Below are 8,109 nucleotides of genomic sequence, written 5' to 3'. Positions count from 1 at the left end.
AACGACAAGAGTGAGTAGAGAGAAGGAGTGAGTATGAAAAAGTGAATATGAAAGATAGTTAGGGATTTGGGGATTTAGCGGAGGGAAAGAGGGAATTGGAGACTTGATATAATATTATTATTACTTTCATATTCTAATGTTAATTTGATTATCATTAACAAATTAAATAACCTTTGTTTATAAACAATTTTTTTTATAAATTAAAGAAATAATCTAATATTAGATTATTTCAAAAATTAAAAATTAAATTAATATTAGATTAATATTTAATTATTTAATATTAGATTAAACAAATTAACATATTATTATTATAAATTAAATATTTAAATAAATAATCTGAATTTGTTTATTATTTATTTAAATAAGAAAAAAATTTTAAAATTATTCATAATAAATAATCTTTGATATAAATCTTTTTGTTATAATACTATTATTATTTTGATATTCTAATGATATAACACTATTATTACTGTAGTTTTTCTAATGTTTATGTTTATTTTTTATTGATATTCTAATATTAACTTGAATAAACTCTGTAATTTTTGTTTTCTGTTAAGAAATTATTTTTAATTATTCATTTTATGTATTTTGTAAACCAATCTTATTTTCTATAAATGAACAATCTTTTATATTTTCTTGATTTTTGAAAACTATATTGCGTGAAATGTTATGTACAAATAAAAATCTTGTTTCACACTTGTAAAATGAGAAGATTCAATATTAGCCACTCAATTTTAGTTTTTCTTTCTTTTGTTTTGAAAAAAATGAGCATATTAAATATTGAATGATATGTTGATAACAAAAGCAGTCAACCCTAATAATTTAATAGATGAACGATCTTCTAAAGTGACTCAATCAATCATTAAAGGGTTATTTAAGAGATTGAGTAGATATTTCACAATTGAAATAATTATAAAAAATATGATGGATTAAAGACGCAACGCGATTGAAGTACGAGAGATAATAGTAATAATTTTAACTTATTTATATTAAAATAAACTTATATTATATTTTTAAATTTCTTATCACCTCGATCATATGAATTTTAGTTCATTCATATATTTAGGATTAATAAAACACAATGCATTTATTGAGAGTTAACGATTGTACTAAAGAAAATAATTGACATTATCCTTAAATTAATTAAGTATCAAATAGTATTCTAAATATATTATTGAACGAAAAATGTTTCATAAAAATATTACTAAATGTAACGTCCCATTTTCCCGGGCGCGTTATAAACTTCGGACAATTCTGGGATAATAATTTTTTTTTTCAAACTTAAAGCTAAATCACATCATTCCTTGAATCCATACCAGAATTCTCATACATCAATCTCGAAAGAAAATCATTATACACATCAAATGCAGAAGCAATGGTCGAAACCTGATATATTAACATTAATCATAAATCAATTCTTATATCTTCATTAACCATAAGGATATATATCAATATTTCTCAAAATGTTCAGAATTCAAAGCAGCAGAACTTAAATACATGGGCTACATAACATACATTTCATTCTTCATGCACTATACTAAGTGCCATTTCATGCCTCATTTATCCTTGTATCAGCTACAATTTCAATCTAGAACGTTTGAATATTTCAGGGGCAAGGCCCAAGTTAGATGATGAATCATCTAAGTAACGGTACAAAAAACATATTTCATGCATGAATGCAATGTCTTACTCATCGTAGGTGTCAACTGCACCCCTCATGCTACCTACCATTTTTACGGCTACCTCTTTCGAAGCCGAGATGTATAGGGGCACCCTTGGTAAAGTAGCGGTGCTAGTTTGTACTCCCTACGGCCACGATGCGTGTGATCAATGATATCAACGTATACATATGCATTTCATAGCATGTCAATATGATGAAAGCATTTTCAAGGATCGGGTTTTTTAAACATAAATTACTTACAAATCAAGCATTTTTCATAAAACTAAGTTCAATTGGAAAGTACCACTTACCTTCTCAACCTTATCGGGCTATCTCGATATTCGCGCCTGCCTCTTACATCGCCTCGATTTGCGTGCCAATCTCAAAATTCGCACAAGTCACTTCAACTTAAGTCTCAAAGCATCCTAATCACCACAATTATTTAAATAAGTATTAAAACCTATTTTCCCATAATTTCTTGCATTCTCTTTAATTTTTCTCTCTATTTTTCCTCAATAAATCCAAACTAAATATTTCTCAAATATTTGACTATGAAAATTCATAAAATAATATTCTTGAATTTCTAAAATTTTCTAAGAAATTTTACTCACCTTAACTTAGCATCTCTAGCTTCCTCGATATGCATGCCCTGATCTTGAAATGCGTGCCTAGACAATTTTTCATGCCAAAATCTTCGAAAATTACTAAATATTCATTTCCTATTTTTTTGGCATTTTTCAGGATTTTTCTCTTATTTTTCTATTTTTTCTCCATTTCTTTTCTTTTCTTTCTTTTTCTTTTCTTTTTCTTTCTTCTTCTTCTTCTCTTCTCTCCTTCTTCTTCTTCCTCCCCTGCACCTACGCGAACCAGCCTCCATCCGCCGCTGCCCTCGCCCACTGTTGGCGCCTCCCGCCGGCCAAGCATCGGCCTCCAGCCTCGCTGGAAACCGCCCACGCAGCATCGTTGACCATTCTTGCCTTGCGCCCAGCTCGGTGAGCTCGCGACCATGGCTGCCATGGCCACGGGTTTGCCACTTCCGGCCGCCTCTCGGCCTCCATCGCCGTCGCCGGTCACCCCCTGTGCCGCACCTTGTTGCCTCGCCCCCCCTTGCTTGTCGCAGAACTGCCATGGCCACGGTGGTTGCTGCTCGGCTGCCATGGCCGATTAGGCCATCTCTCCCTCACTCTGCCATTTCAATCTCTTCCCTCAATTGCTTTGTTGCATTTCTGATTCTTCTTCCTATTCATAGTTGAGGAAGCTTGGTCACCACTCTAGCAAACTTGACATGCAAAATCTTCAAAACTTGCAGAGGGATGGTTTTGGGGTTGCAGAGCATAGGCTAAAGATACAGAGGTGTGGGGTTTGCGCGTGAGGATATATATATACATATCACATTTAATGCCAAACATTGCATCCTTACCTATCCCAGATTTCTCTCGGATTCTTCCTCAAATCTTGCTAACATTTGCTTGTAAATTTTTAGCCATCAAGATCTCAAAGAGGCTACTATTCACACACATATGCACGTGCATATATATATATATATAGCTATTTATTACACTTTAAATTAAGAGAAATTACACATTAAATCCCAACTTTTCATAATATTACTTGGGCAATTTTCTAATTGCAATTACATACTCAAATACTAAATTAATTTATATTACGATACCGAAAATTCACAATTAATAACTTCAAAGTTACTCAATAATGACGATTTCGCCCCAGTGTCCTCACCGAGCTGTCGTTTCATCCCGAAACCACTGAAGGGTTGCTCATTACACAAAACTGGAACCCCCCAAGGTTTCGTTGATTTTTCGGGAGTCTCTTACGATAATTCAATTTTACAGCCTAATTAGCAATTGTATTTTAGTTATACCGAAAACTATTCCGGATTCGATTTCTTTCGATACCATAAATCCTATCTCAGGATACTTATCAACGCCATATCATTTTTCTTAGAAAATTTCACTCCAAGGCATTCCCTGCAGTTGATTTGGTACTTATAATTGCTATAAAACTAATTTTTCGGTATTCTAAACTTGCTTAAATTATGTGGCAACCTTATGAAAATATGAGTTCTTACACTAAATATATTATTAATCAAGGTCATGTTTGATATATACTATGTAAAGATTGATGTATACTATATCTGTAGAGAAAGAAATGTACATCCTAATCATGTTGGATGTATTATTATTCTTAATTCAAAAAATTATTATAAAATCAATGTTTCTATTCTAAAAATATTTATGTTATATTTAAAAATAGAAAACACTTGCACGTTAAGTACTACTAAACTATAGCGGATGAAAAAAAATCTAGTAATTTAGATTTTAAAATAAACAAATAATTAATTATAGCATAACTCAAAGTATATTGAGTGAAAGGACAAAAAGGGCACCTCCTAATGTCATCTACAATTGTCCTAATACACTGAAGTAATGTTAATTAGTGTATTATTATTTAAATTATATTTTAATTTATAAAATTTTTCATATTTAGTGTACATTTATATATATTTAATTCTATATTTTATGCACTTGAAATATATTTATGTATATATTTAGAATTTAAATAAATACTCATATAGACTTTAAAAAGTTTATCATTAACCATTAAATGTATGTTAGAAGTGGTTTTAAATTTAAGTTTTGTGTAGCGATAAATTTTAATTTTTTTATATAAAATATACAAATGATATTTTAAACAGTTATTTTATTTATAGAGTTTTATAATATTAAAATGTAATATATGTTTTATATAAAAATATAAATGATCATAGACATATGATAGATGAATCATTATGGGAGTAGTTTACATTTTGTACACATTTAATAAATATTATCAATAGTTAATTATTATTATACATTTAATATATATTTTAATTTATAAATTTTTATATATTTAGTTTACATTTATATATATTTCATTTTATATTTTGTGCACATGAAATATATTAATTTCTATATTTAGAATTTAAATAAATATATTTTATTTATTTATTTATTTATAAATACAAAATTTAGATTTTATAAATTAATACTTTCAGTTCATCTAAAGTTTGAGACGAAAAATTATTCCTCTCAAAATTCGTCTAAAAAATGTCTCAATCCCCTATTTTCTTGTAGTGGCTTAAGACTGGGTTGTCTTTCGGTCCATATTTCATATGGTGTAATCTCGACAGATTTACTTGGTGCCCTATTATGGAGATAAATTGCGGTACATAAAGCATAGCCCCACAGTGATAATGGCAAATCGACAAAGGCAATTATTGATATCGTACCATGTCCAATAAAGTACGATTTATTCTCTCATAAACATAATTCACTACAAAAATAAGATTTTTAGCGTAGGATAGGGTCGTCACTAAAAGCCCAAAAAGTCATCACTAAAAGCCCAAAAAGTCATCACTAAAAGTATTAGTGATGGCTAGATAGATCATCACAAGTCGACACTAATGCGCTCGTCATTAATGTAATTAGTGACGATAAAGTTAGCCGTCACTAAAGTTAACCCATTAGTGACAACTATATGTGGCCGTCACTAAAGAAGATTTTTTTGTGACCTTTCCAATTCACTAAAGTATCCATATTAGTGACGATTAAAGGTGGTCATCACTAATAATTCCACTTTTAGTAACAAACACAATATGGTCCTCACTATTGTTTTAAATTATTAGTGACAACATAAGATGGTCCTCATTAAATTGTCGTCACTAAAACTTTTATTTTAGTGACGACCAGTCTTGGCCATCACTAAAACCTTTCTCTTAGTGACAGCAATGGCTATCACAAATGAAATTATTTGTGATAACATGATCCATCCGTCACTAAAAGTGTAGATTTTAGTGACAATTCCGCCCTTCACAAATGTTATATTTTTGTGACAAAATGTTTGACCGTCACTAAAAGTGTAGATTTTAGTGACAAGTCTAGCCTTCACAAATGCTATATTTTTGTGACAAAATGTTTGGTCGCCACTAAAAGTATAGATTTTAGTGATAAGTCTGGCCTTCACAAGACAAAATATTTGGCCATCACTAAAAGATTCTTTTTTTTTTTTTGTAACAATTTCTGTTGGTCATCACTAAAAGTGGTTTACAATTTCACTTTGTTTAGCCTACAACATGTACAATGTACACTTACGTTACAAATTTACAAACACCTGCTTTACAAAATGATACAAACTATCACAATATATGAAATAGTGATCAATTATCTAGAGTTAAAAAATATGTAAATTTACAATTTAATTCGTCTGATGATATTAGTATATCTATATTTTTTTTTAATTCAACTACACCATCACTATCTAAGTGGATTCATTTTACTAGTTTAAAATTGAACATTTAATGACGATTGAAGGTGACCCTCACTAAAGGTTGCACATTCAGTGACCACCATATGGGGCATCACTAATGCTCCCCCGTCTGTGACCGACGTTGCGCAACCCTCACTAAAGGTTGCACATTCATTGACCACCATATGGGGCCGTCACTAATGCTCTCTTATCTGTGACCGACGTTATGTGACCCTCACTAAAGATTGCACATTCAGTGACCACTACATGAGGCCGTCACTAATGCTCCCCTGTTTGTGACCGACGTTACGCGACCCTTACTAAAGGTTGCACATTCAGTGACAACCATATGAGGCCGTCACTAATGCTCCCCTGTCTGCAACCGACGTTACACAACCCTCACTAAAGGTTGCACATTCAGTGACAACCACATATGGGGTCATCGCTAATGCTCCCCCATCTGTGACTAATGTTACGCGACCCTCACTAAAGGTTGCACATTCAATGACCATTACATGGGGCCATCACTAATGCTCCCCCGTCTGTGACCGACGTTGCGTGACCCTCACTAAAGGCTGCACATTCAGTGATGACCACATATGGGGTCATCACTAATGCTCTCCCATCTGTGACCGACGTTGCGTGACCCTTACTAAAGGTTTCGCATTCAGTGAAGACTACATAGGGTGATCACTATTGTGCCTCCATCTGTGACCAACGTTGCACGACCCTCACTAAAGGTTGCATATTCAGTGACTACCACATATGGTCATCACTATTGCCCGCCATCTGTTATGGATTCTATCTGACCATCACTAAAGATTGGAATTAGTGACGACTTTTGACTGGCCGTCACTAAATGTGGTTACTAAAAGTCTAATTTCTTATAGTGATTCAACTATGGGGTTGTAGAAAGAGTTAACTGGGATATGATGCCATTGGCTTTGGGGTAGTCATTAAACTCCGTACTCAAGTATTCTCCACCTTGATTCGATCGAAGTATCTTAATGCTCTTTCTAGTCTGACTTTCTACTTCAGCCTTAAACTCTTTGAACTTTTCAAAAGATTCAGACTTGTACTTCATGTAGTACATATAACCATACCATGACAAGTCATTAGTAAAGGTTAAAAAGTAAAGATAACCATTTCTCACCATAACAGAGAATGGCCCACTTATATCTGTGTGGATTAACCCTAACAATTCACTAGCTCTCCCACTTTGTCCAACAAATGGTGACTTAGCCATTTTTTCGAGAAGACGGGATTCACAAATTGGCCCCAGTTCAGAACCTACCAGATCAATTAATCATCTTTTGGCTAATTCGCTAATTCTTCTCTCGTTTATATGGCCTAATCTAAGATATCATAGATGTTTAGGGTCAAAATCGTCAGTGCGAGAACACTTCCCCCTACTAGTAGATGTAACATTTACATTCCACTATCTGACACTTATGCAACTCTAATATATAAAGACCATTCACCATAATGCGCATGACAACTATCTCATTACCATAATGAATATGACATGCATTGTTAGAAAAAAAAAAAAATCTATAACCATCCCTGACAAGTTTAGGAATGGACACTACATTCTTAAAAGCATTCAGTAAAAATAAACAGTCTTTTAAATTAAGTACATGCCCAAAATTGAGAGTTATAGAAGTTGTCCCTATCACCAATGGCTCTATAAGAGCTCCATTCCCCACTCTGAGGAAAACTTCTTGCTTCCCAAGTGGGCTACTCTCCTCAAGATCCTGCAAGCAAATACATATATGAGAAGTTGCACTAGAATCAATAATCCAAGAGATGGGAGATTGACCAATTGCATTGATCATCACAATAACATATAAGGAAGATATACCTTCACCTTGGTTCTCCAAGCGCTTGACCTTCAAGCTGGAGAGATACTCTGGGCAGTTTCTCTTCCAATGCCCATCTTTTTGGCAGTGGAAACACTTCTTCTTTGATCCCTTATCTTTCTGCTTGCATTTGGAAATGTCCCTCTTTGACCCGTGCTTCTTCTTCTTGGTGGAAGAACTCTTCTTCCTCTTTGGAATCTGAGAAGATGAAGAAATCACAAGAACTCCTTCTTGCTTCTTCCCTTTGATCTAGGCTTAGCCCGTTGTTAACATATTTAACAACCTGGG

Source organism: Diospyros lotus, chromosome 10, assembly GCF_014633365.1.
Source record: "Diospyros lotus cultivar Yz01 chromosome 10, ASM1463336v1, whole genome shotgun sequence".
Classification (NCBI taxonomy): domain Eukaryota; kingdom Viridiplantae; phylum Streptophyta; class Magnoliopsida; order Ericales; family Ebenaceae; genus Diospyros; species Diospyros lotus.
The sequence above is the reverse complement of the archived record's forward strand: the minus strand, read 5'-3'. Positions refer to the sequence as shown.